At 37.2% G+C, this 21,716-nt stretch overlaps 1 protein-coding gene across 6 annotated transcripts in view; it reads left to right on the top strand.

Moving 5' to 3' along the window:
* RNF180 (ring finger protein 180) overlaps positions 1 to 21,716 on the top strand; it is a 170,062-nt gene that overhangs the window by 60,640 nt on the left and 87,706 nt on the right. The window lies entirely within an intron of this gene.

The raw sequence follows: 21,716 nt of genomic DNA, 5'->3' as shown, positions 1-21,716 counted from the left end.
TGTAGCAAAGTGTCTTCAATTCTTTTGGTCATGTTTTCTTTTTTATTTAACAGTTTATTTTTATTACATGTTTTCCATGAACATTTACCCCCCTTATATCCTCTTATACCTCCACGTACCCCTTTCCCCCCACACTCACCACACTGTTGTCCGTGTCAATGAATCCTTTTTATTTTTGGGTCAATCCCTCCATTCCCCAAACTTCCACCCATCCCTGCCACCCCAGAGCTGTCAGCCTGCTGGTCATTTTTTAATTGGGTTGTGTTCTTGGTGTGAACTTGTAAAAGTTCTTTATATATTTTGGATATAAGTTCTGTATTTGATATGTGATTTGTAAATTTTTCTCTCTCAGTGTGTAGTTTGTCTTTATATTCTCTTAACAATTTTCTTTTCCTGTAAAGCAAGTAGGTTTAATGTGATGAAGTCCAATTTCTTTTTTTTTTAAATGGATCATACTTTTGGTGTCGTATTTAAGAACTCTGCCTAACCCTAGATTATGAAGATTTTCTCCTATGTTTTCTTCTAAAAGTTTTATAGTTTTACATTGAGAATTGTGGCTCACATTGAGTTGATTTTTTAGAAGTAAAATGTGAGGTTTAGATCAAGGTTAGTCCATTGTTTTGCATTGAGATGCTTGATTGTTCCAGCACTGTTTGTTGAAATCACAGTTCTTTCTCCATTGAAATGGTTTTGCAGCTTTGTCAAAAATCAATTGACTCTGTATGTGCAGGTCTATTTCTGGACTGTCTATTCTATTCAGTTCATTTTTGTATCTCTTCCTTTGCCAGTAGCCCTTTTTCTTGATTGTACCTTTGGAGTAAGTCATAAAATAGGGTGCTGTGATTCCTGCAACTTTATTGTTCTTTTCCAAAATTGTTTGAATTATTCTAGTTCCTTTGCATTTCCATATAAAATGTGGAATCTGTTTATATTTATAAAAATGCTGGGACTTTTATTGAATTATGGTAAATCTATATAGATCAACTTGGAAAGAACTGAAAGCTTTCCTTGTTGATTTTTCTAATCCGTGTCTCACTTTTTATGTAGGCCTTCTTTTATTTCTTTTATCATTATTTTATAGTTTTCAGCATTGTGAAACCATGCATGGTTTATCAGATTTATACCTGAGTATTTGTACTTTAATAATGTCGGCAAATGGTGTTGCCTTATTAAATTTTAATTTCCAATTGTTCATTGATAATATATAGAAATACAATGGATTGTTTATTATTGACCCTATATCCTACAATCTTTCTAATATCACCAATTAGGAATACTCATTTCTTAGTAGATTCCATTGAATTTTCTACTTTGACAATCATATCTGCAAATGAAAATAGCCTTACTCATTCCTTTCCAATATCAATTTTTCTTTTTTTTTTTTGTGCTAGTGAAATAGCTAGAACATCCTGTACAATTTTGAGTAGAAGTGGAGAGAGCAGACATCTTTGTCTTTTCCCTGATGTTAGGAAGAAGCATTCTGTCTTTCACCATTAGGTTTGTTAGTTGCAAATTTTTTGTAGATGTCCTTTATCAGGTTAAAGAAGTTTTCTCCTAGTCCTAGCTTGCTGGAAGTTTTGTCATTCATGGATGTTGATTTTGTCAAATGCTTTTTCTGAATCAATTGATATGATCATGTATTCTCAATTTTAATATTTATTGCTTATCAAATATGGTGTCAGTCCTTCATTCCCACAAGAAATACCACTTTACTATGTTGTATTTTTCTTTCTATATATTGCTGAATGCAATTTGCTAATATTTTTAGAGGGTTTCTCTTTTTCTCTCCTCTGTACATGCAGGATATTGGTCTGAAGTTTTCTGTATTTTTATTATATTTTTGGTTTTGATATCAGGATACTGGCCTTATGAAATGAGTGAGGAAGTATTCTTTTCTATTTCATGGAAAATATTATGGAGAATTGATGTTATTTTTAATATTTGGTAGTAAAATTATCTGGGCTTTAAGATTTTATTTATTAAATAGTTATAGGACAGTTCAGGTGATATATTTCATAGTGGGTAAGTTTTGGTAGTTTATTGTTTTCAATGAATTAGTTTTTGAAATTATATGTGTAGTGTCATTTGTAATTTTTCTTTATTATTTTATTAATGTCTATTGGGTCTATAATGGTATCCCATTTTCAATCCTGATAATGGCAGTATCTTCTCTCTCTCTCTCCTTTTTACTTTGCTATAGGTCAGGGGTCCCCAACCCCCAGACCATGGGCCATTATCGGTATCAGTCCAAGGCCTGTTAGGAAACAGGCCACACAGCAGGAGGTGAGAAGCTTCATCCTGCTCCCCATCACTGGCATTACTGCCTGAGCTCCACCCCCCTCAGCACCTCCCCCTTCCTCCCACCTGCCAGCCATGGAAAAATTGTCTTCCATGGTACTGGTGCCTGGTGCCAAAAAGGTTGGGGACCACTGCTGTAGATTTATTAATTTTACTGACTTTTCCATATAACAAGCTTTGAGTTTCAATTACTTTTCCTGGTGTTTTCTGTTTTTAGAGTCATTAGTTTCTGATTTTTCTTCTGCTTACTTTGACTTTATTTTCCTTTCTCTTATAAGAATTTTTTATGGTGGAAACTTATGTTATTAATTAGAAATCTCTTTTTTTGTCATCTAACCATCTAATATGACTGCACTAGCTACATTGTTTGACTTTTATATTGTATTTTTATTTCAATTTAGTTTAAACTATTTTCTGATTTTTTTGAGATTTTCTTTGACCTATATAGTTTGTCTAGATAGTCAGTATAATCATTAAAAAAGCCAAAACATCCGCATTTTGAAGAAATTAATATAAAAGTCTATCTTGGAACAAAATATTTTCTCCTCTGAATTAAAAGAAATTAAAGCCACCACTATTAGAGTGTATAATATTTTTAAATGATTCTATTTAAACATTTTATTCTACTGTGTTTGCATTTCTTAACATTGAACCTGTTTAATATGAGTAGAAGAAAATGTCTCTTTAAAGCCCAAGAGAAGCTATTGTGAAATGAAAGAGTTTACCTTGTGTTTTGTGGAGTGATGTGCATGAGAATATAAAATAATTGACCAAATATTATGCTTTGTAATAAATCACTAAACAATCTACAATTTTATTACATTGTTTTCAGTAAACTAAATGAGGTAAGACTGCTTGTATTATTACAAGGGAGTGATTTAGGTACTGCATTGAATAGAGGTCAATAAATTATATTAAAGACCTGCTTATTCAGGCTTATCTAGAAAAGATATATATTTTCTACAAAGGCACTAAAATGTCATTTTCATGGATTTGTACATAGGGATCATTTTGAATTTTTCACAAATTTTAGTAGTCCATTTAATCTTTTTTTTTAAAGATTTTATTTATTTATTTTTAGAGAGGGAAGGGAGGGAGAAAGAGAGAGAGAGAGAAACATCAATGTGCGGTTGCTGGGAGCCATGGCCTGCAACCCAGGTATGTGGCCTGACTGGGAATCGAACCTGCGATACTTTGGTTTGCAGCCCGCACTTAATCCACTGAGCTACGCCAGCCAGGGCTCCATTTAATCTTTTATCACTGGATTCATCATGTTCAGTTCACACACAAATCACATTCCAAATATATATTTGGTTATCTTTTTAAAAGAGGACTTTGTAAAGGAAAAAGGACTCATGGACATAGAAAGCAGTGTGGTGGTTGCTGGGGTGGGGAGGGGGATATAAGGGGACTACATGGTAATGGAAAAAATATAATAAAGATTAAATAAAAAATAAAAGAAACCTTTGTACTTGTGAATTATAATAGTTATCCACATATTGAGAAATTATTCCCCATTCATTCCCTTCAGCAAGCATAAAATTAATGATTTATTGAAATGAAAAGCCTCAGTAATGAAAATACACCAATTTAATTAGAAGACAGATTTTTACTGATTTTATTAAACACAGAAACATAATCATAAAATGTTCTTTTAGAAAATAAGATAATAGGGCTTCTAGTCAAGGTGGCAACGTAGGCAGACATGGCTCACCTCTTCCCACAACCACATCAAAATTACAACTGAAATATAGAACAATCATCACTTGGGAACCTCAGAAGTTGAGCTGAATGGAAGTCTGACAACTACACATTTGGAGATACCACATCCATCCAGATTGGTAGAAGGGGCACAGACGCCTATGGGCTGGCCCCACACCCACGTGGATAAAAATTCGGGAGGGATATCTCAGGAGCAAGGAGTCCCAGACCCATACTAGGTCCCCCCAGCCCAGGATTCCAGTGCCAGGAAGATAAGTCCCCACAACTTCTGGCTGCAAAAACCAGCAGGAATTGAGTTGGTGGAGGAGGCTGCTGGAGCCCTCAGCATTTCTTCTTGAGGAACCTGCACACAGACTCACTTACCCAAACTTGCTCCCTCTGAGCTCCAGCACCAGGGTGGCACCAGGGGTATACAGGGAAACTGAAGTGTCTGGCATAGGGTGAGCAGAGGCCATTTCCCTTTTGCTGAGCCCTCTCGCTACAGAGCTAGTAGGCTGGTTCCATATCTGAGACTCCATCAACCTGACTAACATTGTGTAACCCAACTTAGAGATCCCCAAAGTCTCTACCCTGCTCAACTTACAAGCCCACCCAGGCTGCTTTTCCATAAGAATGGCTGGTCTTGGCCCCTAAATCCTATCAAACAAGCAACAGGTGGCTTCAGGGAGCCCTAGCATCCACATTAGAGTCACAGGTTGGCTTCACCTGGGAATCTCCAAGCCCAGCATAAGTAGCAGTCATCTCAGATTGCTTTACAGCTAAGGCAGGGTGACCCGGGCAAAACACAGGTGGAGGCTGACCTTGGCCTGCACCACCCAGAGAACTACAGAGACGGCACACCCAGTGGACAGCTACAGACCATGTGGGAGCATCACCACCCTGCCCCTGCATAGCTGATTGTCCACAGTGAGTGGAGGTTGGTAGTCAGTGGTCACAGTCAGTCCTTGCAGCTGGCTGGCCTGAGTGAGTCCCTCCCATTGACCTCACAACAGCTACCAAGACTCAACTACAAGAGGAGGGTGTACTCAGCACAAAGGTCATACCTCGAGTACGCATCCTGGGTGATTAGGGGAGGCTGTGTCCCTGGACCCTACAGGACACCTACTACATTAGACCACACTACCAAGACAGAGTCAAAGCAGCTCTACCTAATACATAGAAACAAGAACAGGGAGGCTGCCAAAATGAGGAGACAAAGAAACATGGCCCAAATGAAAGAACAGTTCAAAACTCCAGAGAAAGTTAAATGAAATGGAGATAAGCAGGCTATCAGATGCAGAGTTCAAAACACTGGTTATAAGGATGCTCAAGGAACTTAGTGAGGACCTCAGAAGCATAAAAAAGACCCAGTCAGAAACAAAGGATACACTAATTGAAATAACAATTTATAGGGAAACAATAGTAGAATGGATGAAGCTGAGAATCAAATCAATGATTTGGAACATAAGGAAACAAAAAACAACCATGCAGAACAAGAAGAAAAAAGAATCCAAAAAAATGAGGATAGTATAAACAGCGTCTGGGACAACTTTAAGAGGTCCAACATTCACCACATAGGGGTGCCAGAAGGAAAAGAGAAAGAGCAAGAAACTGGAAATCTATCTGAAACAATAGTGAAAGAAAACTACTAATTTAGTGAAGGAAATAGACATGCAAGTCCAGAAAGCTCAGAGTCCGATTATGATGAATGCAAAGAGGCCCACTCCAAGACATATCATTATTAAAAGGCCAAAGGTTAAAGATAAAGAGATACTCTTAAAAGCAAGAGAAAAGAAGTTAGTTACTAGAAGGTTGCCAGATGGGAAGGAGGAGGGTATTATGAAGTACAAAAAGGTAGTTACAGAATAGCCATGAGTATGTAAATTACAGTAATAAGAAATAGAGTAGCCAAAGAACTTATATGCATGACCCATGGACATGAACAATGGTGGGGGCATTTCCTGAGTGGGTGGGGGCTGCTGGAGGGAAGGGGGCAAAGAGGGGAAAATCAGGACAACTGTAATAGCATAATCAATAAAAAAATAATTAAAGAAAAGACAATTGATTGACAGAACATTATGACCTTCAGTCATACAGAGACAGATCATTGTCTCTCACTCTACTTTATGCCTAATTATTAAGTTTGTCACTTTCTTTATTTTATTAATGTAAAAATATTTAAGGCTTGTTCAATGGGTTGATATTTCTAATTTGCTTTTACCTTCCAGGAAGTTACCATCCAGTAATATATTAATAAGATATAAATATTCAGCCAATTTAAATAAACATGACTAAATGTCTTAACTTTGTTTTCCTGCCATTTCAAACTGATTTCAAAATTTAGGTAAATGAATAATTGTGGAGCAAAATTAAATGGAATTAATAATGTCTTTACCTTAAGCAATGTATACATATGAATTTTCTAATGATTAACAGACTATGAACAATAGGTGGATGATCAGAAATTTTTTAAATAAAAGGTTTTTGTAAATTTTAGGATAGTTTTAGATTTATAGAAAAGTTGTGAAGCCATTGCAGAGAGTTACATTAGCCCATAATCAGAATCCTCTACATTACATTAGAATGGTACATTTGTTACAGTTAATGAACCAATATTGACACATTACAAAGCTCATACTTTGTTCGTATTTTCTTAGTTTTCACCTGATGTTCTTTCTGTTCCAGAATCCCATCTAGGGAGCCATATTACCTGACATTCAGTTGTCACTTTTCATTAGGATCCTCTTGGCTTTGGCAGTTTCTCAGGCTTTCCCTGTTTTTGATGACCTTGACAGTTTTGAAGAATACAGGTTAAATATTTTGTATAATGTCCCTCAGATGAGGTTGTCTATTGGTTTTTATTAGACTGGGGTGTTGGGCTGTGTCATGGGTCCCCACAACCATCCCACATTCGATGATTCAGTGAGAAGTCTCACAGGACTCAGCCTATAGTCATGCTCACAGCTCTGCTTTATCACAGTTTAAGTATAAAAGTGAACATCTGCGTAGGGAAAAAGTGGATGGGGCAAAGTCTAGAAGAAGTGCAAGTTCCCAGAGTCCTCTCCCTTTGAGTTACATAGAATGAACTTAATTCCTCCGGCAACAGGTTGTGATAACACATGTGCAATGCTGTGTACCAGGAAAGCTCATCAGAGAGTCAGGGCCCAGGGTTTTTGTTGCGGGCTGATCATTAGACACTTCTGTCTGGCACATACCAGATTTCCAAACTCCAGAAGAAAAGCAGATATTCAACATCAAGCATATCGTGCAGACATTTTAGGCACACTGAGTCACTGTTATTAGGGTGGTGGGAATCCTGTAGAAGTTCAAGTTGTAAGATGCCAGCTTAGGGCCAACCTGCTAAGTGCAGACAGGCCTACTATATATTTTATTTTATCTTAATTTTCAATTACAGTTTATCTTAATTTTCAATTTCCTGCACTGTGCTTTATATCCCTGGGACTGTTTTATAAACTCTAATCTGTACTTTTCAATTCCTTCACCTTTTCACTCAGCCACCCAAACTCCCTCCCCTCTGGTAACCAGCAGTCTATTCTCTGTGTCTATGAGTCTGTTACTATTTTGTTTGTCATTTATTTTGCTCTTTAGATTCCACACATAAATGAAATCATACAGTATTTGTCTTCCTCTGTCTGACTTATTTCACTTAGCATAATACCTTATAGGTCCATCCTTGCTGTCACAAATGGTAAAATTTCATTTTTTTTATGGCCAAGGGGTATTCCATTGTGTATATTTACCACAACTCTTTTATCCACTTGTCTAATGGGCACTTGGGCTGCTTCCAGATCTTGGCTGTTGTAAATAATGCTACAGTGAACATGAAGGTTTTGAATTTGTGTTTTTAGTTTCTTCAAATATATACCCAGAAGTGAAAATGCTGGGTCATAGGGCAGTTTGAATGTTAGTGTTTTGAGGAGCTTCCATAATATTTGTTATACTAATTGCACCAGTCTTCATTCCCACCAATCATTCCCTTTTTCCCACATCCTCAGCAACACTTGTTTGTTGATTTATTGGTGATAGCTATTCTGACAGGTGTAATGTGGTATCTTATTGTGGTTTTAATTTGCATTTATCTGATGATTTGTGACATTCAGTGTCTTTTCATATGTCTGTTGGCCATCTGTATGTTCTCTTTGGAGAAATGTATATTCAGGTACTCTGCCCATTTTTTTAAATTTAATCTATTGGGGTGACAGTGACTAATAAAACCATGCAGGTTTCAAGGTACTACTGTATAACACATCATCTGCACACTACATCGTGCACTCACCACCCAATGTCAAGTCTTTTTCCACCCCTATTTCCCCCCCACTTGCCCTCTTCCACCTCCCTCCACCCCAGTTTCCCTCTGGCAATCACCATACTGTTGTCTGTGTCTGTGAGTACTTTTTTTTTTGCTTAATCCCTTTACCTTTTTAACCCAGCCCTCTAGACCCCCTCCCCTCTGACAGCTGTCAATCTGTTCCATGTATCTATAAGTCTGTTTCTATTTTGTTTGTATTGTGCATTAGATTTCTCTTGTAAGGAATCTAATGATATTTGTCATTCTATGACTTGCTTATTGCAATTAGCATAATACCCTCTAGGTTCATCCATGCTGTCACAAAAGGTAAGATTTCCCTTTTTGTGCCCAAGTAGTATTCCACTGTATAAATGTACCACTACATTTTTATCCATTCATCTGCTAATGGGCACTTGGGTTGCATCTAAATCTTAGCTATTGTAAATAATGCTGCAATGAACATAGGGGTGCATATATTCTTTCAAATTTGTGTTTTGGGTTGCTATGGATATATTCCCAGAAGTAGAATCACTACGTCATAAGGCAGTTCAATTATTAATTTTTTGAGGAAACTCCAAACTGCTTTCCACAGTGGCTGCACCAATCTGTGTTCCCACCAATAGTGCACTAGACTTCTCTTTTCTTCACATCCATACGTCTGTTGGCCATCTTATGTCTTCTTTGGAGAAGTGTTTAATCAGGTCCTTTGCCCATTTTTTAATGGGACTGTTTGGGGTTTGTTGGGTGTTGAGTTGTAGAAATTCTTTATGTATTTTGGAAATCAACCTTATCAGATGTATCAGTGGCAAATATGTTCTTTCATTCTGTGGGTTATCTTTTTCTTTTGTTGATTGTTTCCTTTGTTGTCCAAAAGCATTTTAGTTTGATGTAGTCTCATTTGTTTATTTTTTTGTTTCTGTCCTTTGCCCAAGGAATATCTCCTCAGAAAAAAATATTGCTGTGAGAAATGTCTGAGATTTTACTGTCTGTGTTTTCTTCTAGGATTTTTATGGTCTCCAGCAACTGTGCCAACATTGAGGATACAATCATGAATAGAATGACTTACATTTAAGACTTTAGTCAATTTTTACTTTATTTTTTTTATGTATGGTATAAACAGATAGTCTAGCTTCATTTTTATGCATGGATCTGTCCAGTTTTCCCACACCATTTATTGAAGAGACTGTCGTTACTCCATTGTATTTTCTGGCCTTCTTTGTCAAATGTTAATTGACCAAAAGACATGGATTTATTTTTAAGCTCTCTATTCTGTTCCATTGATCTATGTGTCTGTTTTTATGCCAGTACCTGATATTTTGATTACTATGGCCTTGTAGTATAGTTTGATATCAGGTGGCATGATACCTCACCTTTGTTCTTTTTTCTCAAGATTGCTGAGGATTTTAGGAGTCCTTTGTGATTCCATACAAGTTTTTGGAATATTTGTTCTAGTGTTCTAGTTATGTGAGATGCGCTATTGGTATTTTAATAGGAACTGTTTTCAATAAATAGACTACTTTTGGTAGTATGGACATTTTAATGATGTTAATTCTTCCTATTCATGAACATGGTATATGCTTCCACTTATTTGTATCTTCTGCCCATTTTTAAATTGGATTATTTTTGGTGTTGAGTTTTATGAGTCCTTTACAAATTTTGGATATTTACCCTTTATTGGATATATCAATAGTGAAAATGTTCTCCCATTTCCTAGATTGTCCTTTTGTTTTGTTGATATTTCTTTTGCTGTGCAGAAACTTTTTAGTTTGATTTAATCACATTTTTTTAATTTTTGTTTTTTATTTTGTTTCCCTTACCTGAGGAGATATATCAGAAAATATATTGTTGAGAAAAATGTCAGAGATTTTACTGCCTGTTTTCTTATAGGTGTTTTATGGTTTTGAGTCATACATTTAAGTCTTTAATTCATTTTTAGTTTAGTTTTATATACGGTGTAAGAAGGTGATCTATTGTCATTTTTTTGTATGTATCTGTCCAGTTTTCCCAACACTATTTATTGAATAGTATGTTTTTACCCCATCATATAGTCTTGTTTCCTTTGTCATATATTTTTTAAAGATTTTATTTATTTATTTTTAGAAAGAGGGGAAGGGAGGGAGAAAGAGAGGGAGAGAAACATTAGTGTGTGGTTACCTCTCACGTGACTCCCACTGGGAACTTGACCTGCAACCCAGGCATGTGCCCTGACTGGGAATCGAACTAGCGACCCTTTGGTTTGCAGCCCAAGATCAATCCACTGAGCTACACTAGCCAAGGCCCCTTTGTCATATATTAAATGACCAGACAAGTCTGGGTTGATTTTTGTCTTTCTATTCTGTTCCATTGACCTGTATCTGTTCTTATGCCAATGTCATGCTCTTTTATTAGCATAGACTTGTAGTATAGTTTGATATCAGGTAGTGTGATAACTCCAACTCTGCTCTTCCTTCTCAAAATTGCTGTAGTTATTAGGGCTCTTTGTAGTTCCATATAAGTTTTGGACTATTCTAGTTCTGTGAAAAAACTCCATTTATATTTTGATAGGAATTGCATTAAATCTATAGGTTGCTTTGGGTAGTATAGACATGTTAATGATGCTTATTCTTCCTATCCATGAATATAGTATATGCTTCCATTTATTTGTATTTGTATTCAATATTTTTCTTTAGTGTCTTACAGTTTTCTAAGTACAGATCTTTTACCCACTGGGGTAAATTTATTCCTAGGTATTCTATTGTTTTTGATGCAATTGTAAATAGAATTGTTTTACTTAGTTTCCCTTTGACAAGCCAACTATATTAACTCTTTTCTTTACATGTTTTTGGGGAAGATCACAGAGGTAAAATGCCATTTCCATCACATTACACACCATATCAAGGATGTGTGCTATTAACATGACTTATCACTATTGATGTTAACTGAAGGGTGGTTTGAAACAGCAAACGTTAAAATAGTACTTATCACATTTATATATCCCTTGTGTTTTAGTTTGCTACTGCTACTCTGACACATTACCACAAACATAATAGCTTGAAACACACAGTTTTATCGTTGTATAGTTCTGGAGGTCACAGTCATAAAATGGGTGTTCTAGAGCCAAAATCAAGGTGTTAGCATGGCTGCATTCCTTTTTGAAGTCTAGGGTAGAATCTGTTCCTTGACTTCTCCAGCTTCTAAGGTCTGAGCTTATTCTTTAGCTTGTGGCCTCCTTTTAATGATAAAATCATTCCGACCTCTGCTTTCTTTGTTAGACCTTCCCTTTGACCTACTTAAGGACCCTTGTGATTATATTAAGCCTACATAAATAATCCAAAATAATCTTTCCAGTTTAAGGTTATTAGCTTAATCACAGCTTCAATGTCCCTTTTGCCACGTAAGTTAACATATTAATAAATTCCAGAAGTGAGGACATAGACATCTTTGGGGAGCCATTTTTTTGCCTGCCACATCTTACTTACTATATGCTGTGGATTTCTCTGAGTTGTCTACTTCATTTAATTCCACACTATTTTTATGAAATAATTTCTATTGCTGTCACCATTTACAAATGGAGAAACTGAGAATCCGAGAGGTTAAATAACTTCCCTAGACCCACAGATCTAGTATGTGGCAGATCTAGTTCCCAAAGTTTTTTTTTTTTTAATTGATCTTCGGAGAGAGAGAGGAAGGGCAGCAGGGGCATCAGTTTACTGTTCCACTTACCGTTCCCCGGTTGCTTCTAAACCTGCAACCTTGGTGTGTCAGAACGATGCTCCAAACAACTTAGCTACCTGGCTAGGGCCCAAAGTTCATGATTTTAACCATTATTATGCTGCAGCTTCTCAAAAATGAGTTTGTTATTTTCCCCTCACATATATTACTGTTCTTTGGTGATTCAGAGAATATTTTAGTATCATATACCTTTATTATTCATCCTTTTCTTCATTTAACTAGTGCCCATCAGATAGTTCACTGTTCTCCAGCAACTGTGCTAACTATTGAGGATACAGCCATGAATAGAATATGATCCCTCTCCTCAGGGGTCTTGGAATGAATGGGGAAGACACATATGAACCTCAGTAATCCTTTCTTATACTGCAGAAATGCCATAGCATAGTGGATCTGGCCAACAGTTTACTTGAGGATTGGTTTGACCACCACCTTGAGATGTAACTAAAAATCCCAGAGCAGTCACAAAGAAGCAAGTTTGATTAGGAGAGGGAGGGTAGGAAGATTGTGCAGAAGTTGGAAGATTGATGACAGAAAAGAGAAGAGAAATGGTCAGCTGAGGAAGAATTATGACGTGGGGTCAGAAACTTATTTTGATTCTGAGTATACCATGTAGCTGCTGGAGAGTTCTGTGTAGCTCAGGCTGGGCCCTCAGTAGGAGCTCAGTAAATGGTTGCTGAGTGGATAAATTGAACAAATAAATTATGTATTCAGTGCTTCAGGTATGGTAAAGGATCTAAGGGTAGCAGCTAACAGTGGTTCTTAACCCTGCCTGGTTGCAAGTTGAAATCCTCTCAGGAGCTCTTAAAACTGCCCTGCTTGGATGCTATCAGATTATGCATTGGTTGTTTTAGATGGGGCATCACGATATTCACTTTTGTATGTTAAATGTATATATATATATATTTTCAAGCGATTGCAATGTATAGTCAGGGTTGAGAATTGTTGGAAAGAAGAGAGATCAACAAAAAGATATTGAGTGCTATAGAGCTGAGTTGATGGAGTCTTTGACAATGATTTATCAACAAGGAAAGAGAATTCTGGTGGATGTAACAGAGGAAAGGGAGCTGTATCCAAGAACCAGGCTAAAAAGGAATTAGATGGAGAAGACATGATATTTTGATCTTATATTTTTTAATAACCTTACACAGCCCCTTGCTTGTAGTAAAAGACAGTATCCATATTCATGTCCAAGTATATCTAGGTAGCTTTTCTTAGCCTGATATTAAGAAAATGAAAGTTTGGGAGCAAGGAGAAGGGTAGGGACAGAACAGAGAGATTGTGGTAGTGAGACTGATAATAGCAGCTGTTAACAGTGTTTAAGCTTTACTGTATGCTGGGTATAGTACAAGGTGTTCTACTTGTATTCCCTGATTTTCCTGAGCTATCAGTGCACTGGAGCATGAGGAAGCTCTGATGGCAGCAGGGTTTGGGCAGCTAGATAGAACAGGAAGACGTGGGGGCCCAGGGTAGGGAGGGAAGGCACTGAGAAGGAGGAGAACACCAAGATGCATACTGTACTTTCCAAAATTTCATGTCAAGCCAGCTTGTTTGGCGATGGGAAAAACAGAGTCATCAGTAAGCTAGTCAGTTCCAGCGTGACACAGAAATTTGGAGCTTATCACATAGGACTGAACTTATGTCAGAGTTCATGCTCTGTTTGTCAGAGCTAGGCTGTGTCGGGAAGACTGTGCCTGATTTTCATTCTAAACCTACACATTTGGCTTCATTTAGCACATCAAGCAAGATGTTCACTGCCCACCTGTTGTCTCCCTCATTGCCTATTTCTGCCCTTAGATATTTTTAAAAAATGGTCACTTGTTGACAATGCCTCCATGTCCTGTTCAAACCTCCTGAAAACTTGTCTGATGCTGAGATGTTACTCTTGCATATTCTTCTTACACCTGGGAACCTCACAATATCAGCCTCCATGTGCCCCCAAACTGGGGAGGAATAGCTGGAATCCTCTCCCTGGCTCTGTATGACCAATTGTAATTGCTATTACTCGGGCTTTCTTTTACAAAGTAATAGTTTATGGTTGTTTAATTTTAGAAGCAATATAACAGTGTTAGAGAAAATGTAGAAAACTGAAAAAAATACATTTACAAATCAGTTGATTAAAAAAACCTATGGGGGGAGGGAAAATATGATCTGAGATACTGCGTAGGGGACTCCAACTCTATGGGTTATATTTTAGTTTCTACAGTGGGTACTGTTATCACAGCTGTCATCTTCTGTTTATCCCATTTTTGTATGTTCCAATATTTTATTACACATTGAAGAATCAGCTATAAATCATACTATGCTATAATGTCATTCCCTCTTTATTCAGTATTTTTGCTACAAAATCTTAGATCACTCACCTTTGTTCTCCTGGTTATAAAGCTGCAGACTTTAATAGATAACATAGGCAGGTATTCTGTAACCCAAGAGGCTCCTTTTTTTTTACAGTGCTTTTCTAATACTCCATCAAAATTAAATTGAATATTTAATCACCCATGAGCAAGACTTCCCAGTTAGAAAATACATATCTGTGCTGCACTGGGATGTGCTGTTCACTTCTAAAATTCTATGCTTTTTAAGAACCTCTGGGGAATGCTAGTGCATGAGGGTGACGTGGGTCATCGTGCTTTCTAACACCAGAGGGCACCACATTTTCTCTTGTAGCAAAGCAGTCGAAATCACTTCTCTCCATCAAAGTATTTCATGTACTGGGGTAGAATGGGGAATGGCATATTTTTAGTCTCTTGAGAAATTTTTTAAAAATGAGTTGTGCTTTGTGAAAAAGAGTTTACAAATCATAGTATGGCTTTCTCTTGCTGTGATCAGCTAAGACTCTGCCAGAGCTTTTGCTAAACTAAGCTGCTTTTCAGGGGAATTTATTATATTTGTTGGAATAAAACAGCTGTCTAGGATAATGCTTGGGGTAAATTATTTTGAAGGAGCTATTTATATAGATACTTCACCCATTCCAGTTTTCACCTTCAGGTGGCAACGTGCAGTTTTCTGGAAATAGGCATATCCCCTAAATTCAAGACAAAATCAATGGCAAATCTTATGCTACAGAGTGCAGTGGGGTACTGGCAGAGGAGAATAAAATGATATAAGGTTACATACTTGAGAGGTCAAAAAATCTTTGTACACATTGCTTGACTGGCACATAGTGGGTGAGTGTTGCCATACTGAGTGCCAAAAGTTTCGTTTCTATTAGGCAGCAATAAATATTGAGAATATAATGGCTTCCCCTTCACAAGAGCCCCAGAGCATAGAAGAGGAGAGGACATATCTGAAGATTACAGCCTTTGGGGTGATAAACTACATGTATCATTTTCCTTCCATGAAGTCATCCTGAGCAGTAAGGAGGGTCAGGGGAAGCTGCCACCCTTCGACATCTTACGAGTAATTACTTTTCTGAGTGCTGGTGCATCTGAGGAGTTATATAGAGCATCATCACAACAGTACCTATGAAGAGACTTACTGTCCTTATGATTTCCCTTTGCTTCTGCCCATATACCTTTCTAATTCTACTTCTTTCTCTTCTTACAGGATTATTGTGTATTACAGAAGTAGATAAGATTCTTCTCATTTGGACTTTGCATTAGAAGTTGAATCAGAGAGGTGAAAGTGGACATCCCTGTTTTGTTCCTGATCTTAAGTGAAACACTATAGTTTTTAGCCATCGAATATGATGCTGGCAGTGGGTTTGTCATATATGACTCTTATTATGTTTAAGTATGTTCCTTCTAATCCCATTTTGCTGAGAGTTTTTATCATAAATAGGTACTGGATTTTATCAAATGCTTTATCTGCATCTATTGTTAAGTTTACGTGGTTTTTATCCTTCATTTTGTTTATGTAGTAAACCACATTTATTGATTTGCAAATATTGTGCCAACCTTGCATTCCCAGAATAAATCCCACTTGGTCATGGTGTATGATCTTTTTGATGAACTGCTGTATTCAGTTTGCTAATATTTTGTTGAGGATTTTAGCATTTATGTTTATCGCCTATAATTTTCTTTCCTTGTAGTATCTTAACTAGTTTTGGAATTAGGATAATGATGAGCTCAAAAAATTAGTTTGGGAGGCTTCCCTCCTTTTGAATTTTATGAAATAGTTTGAGAGGGAGGGGTGTTCTTCTCAAAACGTTTGGTAAATTTCAGCTTTGAAGCCATTTGGTCAAGGGCTTTTGTTTGTTGGGAGTTTTGTGATTATTGCTTCAATTTCACTAGGTGTAAGCTATGTGTCCAGATTCTCTGATTCTTCTTGATTTAGTTTTGGAAGATTCTATGTTTCTAGGAATTTATCCATTTCATCCAGGTTGCCCAGTTTGTTGGCATATGGTTGTTCATAATATTTTCTTACAATCCTTTTTTTATCTTTGGTGTCAGTTGTTATTTCTCCTCTTTCATTCCTGATTTTATTTATTGGAGTCTCTCTCTTTTCTTCTTGATGAGTCTGGTTAAAGATGTGTTGGTCTTGTTTATCTTTTCAAAGAACCAGCTCTTGGATTCATTGATCTTTTGTATTGTTTTTTATGACTCTATTTCATTTCCACTCTGATCTTTATCATTTCCTTCCTTCCACTCACCTTGGGGTTTGTTTGTGGTTCTTTATCAAGTTCCTGTAAGTGTGAAGTTAGATTGTTTATTTGATCTTTTTCTTGTTTGTTTGCTTTTTTTTTGAGATAGTCCTGTAATGCTATGAATTTCCCTGTTATCATTGCTTTCCCTGTGTCCCACAGATTTTGGATTGTTGTGAACTCATTTTCGTTTGTTTCAAGGTATCTTTTGATTTCTTCCTTCAACTCATTGTGGCCCCATTCATTGTTTAATAACATGTTATTTTGCTTCCATGTCTTTGTGTGTTTTTCAGTGTTCTTCTTATGATTGATCTCTAGTTTCTTAGCATTGTGGTCAGAGAAGATGTTTGCTGTAATTTTAGTCTTCTTAAATTTATTGAGACTTATTTTACATCCCAAAATGTGGTTGATTCTAGAAAATATTCCATGTGCACTTAAAAACCATGTGTATTCTGCTGCTTTGGTGTGAAATGCTCTGGAGATAATCAATTAAATCCATTTGATCTAGAGTGCTATTTAAGGCCCCTGTCTCCTTTTTGAGTTTCTGTCTGAAAGGTCTACCCATTGAAGTCAATGGGGTATTAAAATCCCCAAATATGACCGTATTTACATCAATCTCTCCCTTTTGTCCATCAAGATTTGCTTCACATATTTAGGTGCTTCTGTTTTGGGTGTGTAAATGTTTACTAGGTTTGTATCTTCTTGTTGGATTGTTCCCTTTATCATTATGTAGTGTTCTTTGACTCTGGCTATAGCCTTTGTTTTAAAGTATTTTGTTGGATATAAGTACTGCTACTCTAGCTTTTTTCTTTCCCATTTCCATGAAATATATTTTTCCATCCCTTTACTTTTAGTCTGTGTGTGTTTTTCGATCATAGATGGGCCTCTTGGAGGCAGCATATGTATGGATCTTATTATCTTATTTATTCAGTTACCCTATGCCTTTTGGTTGGATCATTTAAGCCATTTATATTTAAGATGATTATTGATAGATATGTATTTAGTATTATTTTATTGTTAGACTATTTCCTCTGTGTCTTTTTTTTTCCATTCTCTTTTCTTCTTTTTAAAGAAAGCCCTTTAACATTTGTTGCAGTACTGGTTTGGTGTTAACAAACTCCTTTAGCTTTTTCTTGTTTGGGAAGCTCTTTATTTCTCCTCTAGATTTTAAATGATAACCTTGCCGGGTAAAGTAGACTGGTTGTAGGCCCTTGCTTTTCATCGCCTTCAGTATTTCATACCACTCCCTTCTGACTGAAATGTTTCTGTTGAGTAATCAGATGCCAGTCTAATTGGTGTACCATTGTGGGTAACTACCTGCTTTCCTCTTGTGGCTTTTAGGATTCTCTCCTTGTCTTTAAGCCTTGTCTTTTTAATTATGATGTGTCCATGTAGGCCTCTTTGGGTCCAACTTGTTTGGGACTTTCTCAGATTTCTAGACTTATGTGTCTTTTTTCTTCACCAGATTAGGGAAGTTTTTAGTCATCATTTCTTCAGATAGATTCTTGATCCCTTGCTCACTCTCTTCTCCTTCTGGTATTACCAAAATGTGGATATTGTTATACTAAAATGTTTCTTAAGCTCTTTTATATTTTTTAGAGTTCCTTTTTTGCTTTTTGGGGCTCTGCCTGGGTGTTTTTTTCTATCTTGTCTTCCAGATCACTGATTCGATCCCCTGCTTCATCTGACTTACTATTTATTCCTTCCAGTATAGTATTTATTTCAGATATTGCATTCTTTTTACTGACTGGTCCATTTTTATGGTTTCTATGTCTTCTTTCATGCTGTTGAGTATCCTTATAATCCTTACTCTAAACTCTCTATTAATAAGTTGCTTGCCTCCATTTCATCTAGTTCTTCTTTTGATTCTCTTGTTCTTTCATTGAAGGTCTATTTCTTTGTCTTCCCATTTTGGCTGCTTCCTTGTATTTTCTGCTTTAGTCATTAAACTAATCAGTGCTATAGCATTAAGCTGTAATCAGCAGCCAGCTTAAGTACCACAGGGTAGGGCTGAGTAATTCCTGCAGGTGGGGTTATTGCTTTCCCTAGGCTGAAGCCACTTGGAGGGGAATACTCTGCCTGAGAAAGATGGCGTCTGCAGTATGGGTCATGACTCAGCATAGGGATCCTGGCATCTGTTCCTTCAGTTCTTGCCCTAGAGCCACCAACCCCAGAGTCTCCTCAAGCATCTCTAGTCCACTTTGCCCCCCTCTGCCAGAGCCCAGGGTAAGTGGCTGCAAATGAAATTTTACATTGGCTCTTTAAGAGGCTCTCTGTGTCTCCAGCTGTGTCTCTCTTTGTCTCTCTGTGTCTCTTTGGCAGACAGAAAGCCTGCTGATTTTCACAGCTGGATGTTATCTGGCCCTAGTGTTGTTGGCTGTGGAGCCCAGCTTGGAGTTTAGACCCCACTCTTCTCAGGGGGAAACTCCTGGCCACTAAAATATCCCTCTGGCACTTCAGCTGCCCACCATAGGAGCCCAGCCAGCCCTCTCATGCTCCTCCACACTCCCGACCAGTCAGCTTGTGGTGAAGTGGTTTCTTCTGTCTTCTTGGTTATAAGGCTTCTCTCCAGCTAGTGTTCAGTTGGTTATTCAGGATGATTTCTCTACAATTTAGTTGTAATTCCTGATTGATCCTCAGTAGAGGTAGTGTAGCTTCCACTTACTTCCCCACCATCTTGGTGTCCTCTTCCTGTGTAGTCTTTTATCATTAATGATCTTTAAGACTTGGTAGCATTGCCTTCCAAGATAGCTAGAGGGGATGCTAAGCCTAGACTAGAAGTCACAAAACATCATTTCTACATACTGTTGGTCAGAGGAAGTCACGAGGTTAGACCAGATTTATGGGTGGAGAATTAAAGTCTTCCTCTTGCTGAGAAGAGCAACAAAGTAACATTGGGATGGAATATGCATAGAGGCATAAGAGGAGTTATTAGGACCATTTTTGCAAACAATATAAAATGTGAAGCAAAAGTAAGCTTGCATTTTTGATTACATAAAACAGAGCTTATTCTTGTATTATTACGTATTAATTAGTTGTATTTTCCCTATGCACAACTGTGAAACTACTTTTGCCTAACCCTGTATACCACAATTATTGTGAACTTCAGAATGTTAAAGGTTAATCCTCAGTTGTCTTTTGTTTCCTCTAGAAAACTCCATAGAAAACTGGTTACATCCAAATTATTTTACTCTCTGATGATTATACTGCCCTTTGACTTAAACAGATTTTCAGGGGAGATTTTAAAATAATTTAGCCTCCCCGAGAGTCTTATTTTATTCATCCTTAGTGGGCCTAGTTATTAGCATTTTTAAAAAGCTTTCTGTGTTATTCTAATAATGTACAGCAGGAATTTTGGACTACTGTCCTAGACAGTGTTCTCTTTATACTGCTGATTATCTGATTTTGAAAAAGTAGGCAATGCCTCTATGGTAGACAAGAAATTAGATGAAGTAATTGACAAAGAGCAGTTTGTTGCCTTATTGATTTTCAAATTATGCCTCTATAGTAACATAAAGTACTAAAAACAGGAAATAAAATGGCCATCACAAATAATTTTTTAAGGATACAGAAAGGAAACAAAAAATTAATTCTATGAGAAATTAATAATTACCACTGAGAAGCATATTAGTTATAAATGACACAGTGGGACAAGTTTTGCCTGTGGGTTCTTGCATAGTCTTCACTAATTGATATGGGAATTTTGTGCAAGCCTCTGAGGAGAGAGGCTTTAGACCAATGTGTATTGGGTAATAAGCACCGATGTTTGTGAAGGAAAATTGATTGTATAGGGAGCAGAAAGAAGACAAGAGTCTAGCAACCCTGCTGAGGAGTGCAGAGTCACAGAATGTTAGAGCTGAAAAGGCCCACAGGAATTACTTAGTCTACCACTCTGCCTGGTTCTTCACCGCCACTAGAATTGACACCCACTGCCCTAAATAATCTCCTTGCATTTCTAGCCCGTGCCCTGGACTGTTTCATAAAACCTGCCATTCTGTATGGCTTGTAATTGAAGGGAAGCAGCATAACATACTGGAAGGAAAACCAGAAGTTCCAACAAATTGAGATTTGAATTTCATTTTGACAATTTAGCTGTATGGTCTTTTGCAAGTTACTTAATTCATTTGAGCCTTGATTTTTTTCCCACATGTTTAGTGCCTCATCCATAAAAAGTAAAAATTAGATGAAATTAGATGGATAGATGCTAGTGACATGTCTCTTCCTTTCAGTTTGTGAGGATTGCTTCCTTTTAAATAAAGAGATAGCATGGTCAGTAGCAATACTATGAGCTTAGGCTTTCTAACTCCTGGCCTCATGCAGGTGGACCTTCTACGTGACAGTTACCCTTTCTCATTTTACCTTAATTCTAAGAGGACATGTGTTAAAGGTATTCCTTTAAAATGTTATGTTAAAATGTTAAGTGAAAAACAAACAGGCTATATAAATGTGTTTACAGATAATTTTTTAAAATTTTATTTTAATCATTGTTCAAGTACAGTTTTCTCCCTTTTACTCCCATTCCAGCCCACCCAACCCTTCCCACTTCCCTCCCATTACCACCCTCCCCCTAGTTTTTGTCCATGTGTCCTTTAAATTTGTTCCTGTAAACCCTTCCCATTCTCCCCTGAAATTCCCTCTTCTCTCCCCTCCAGTCACCATCAGCCTGTCCTCTATTTCAGTGTCCTTGGTTATATTTTGCTTGTTTCTTTGTTTTGTTGTTTAGGTTCCTGTTAAAGGTGAGATCATATGGTATTTGTCTTTCACTGCCTGGCTTGTTTTGCTTACTATAATGCTTTCCAGCTCCATCCAAGCTGTTGCAAAGGGTAGGAGCTCCTTCTTTCTTTCTGCTGCATAGAATTCCATTGTGTAAATGTACCACAGTTTTTTGATCCATTCATTTACTGATGGGCATCTAGGTTGCTTCCAGCACCTAGCTATTGTAAATTGTGCTGCTATGAACATCGGGGTGCAAAAGTTCTTCTGTATTGGTGTTTTAGGGTTCTTAGGATATAGACCCAGCAGTGGAATTGCAGGGTCAAAAGGCAGATCCATTTTTAGTTTTCTGAGGAAGTTCCATACTGCTTTGCATAGTGGTTGTACCAGTCTGCAGTCCCACCA

Source organism: Phyllostomus hastatus, unplaced genomic scaffold, assembly GCF_019186645.2.
Source record: "Phyllostomus hastatus isolate PE091 unplaced genomic scaffold, TTU_PhHast_1.1 phas_contig_58, whole genome shotgun sequence".
Classification (NCBI taxonomy): domain Eukaryota; kingdom Metazoa; phylum Chordata; class Mammalia; order Chiroptera; family Phyllostomidae; genus Phyllostomus; species Phyllostomus hastatus.
This window is presented reverse-complemented; position numbering and strand designations above follow the sequence as displayed.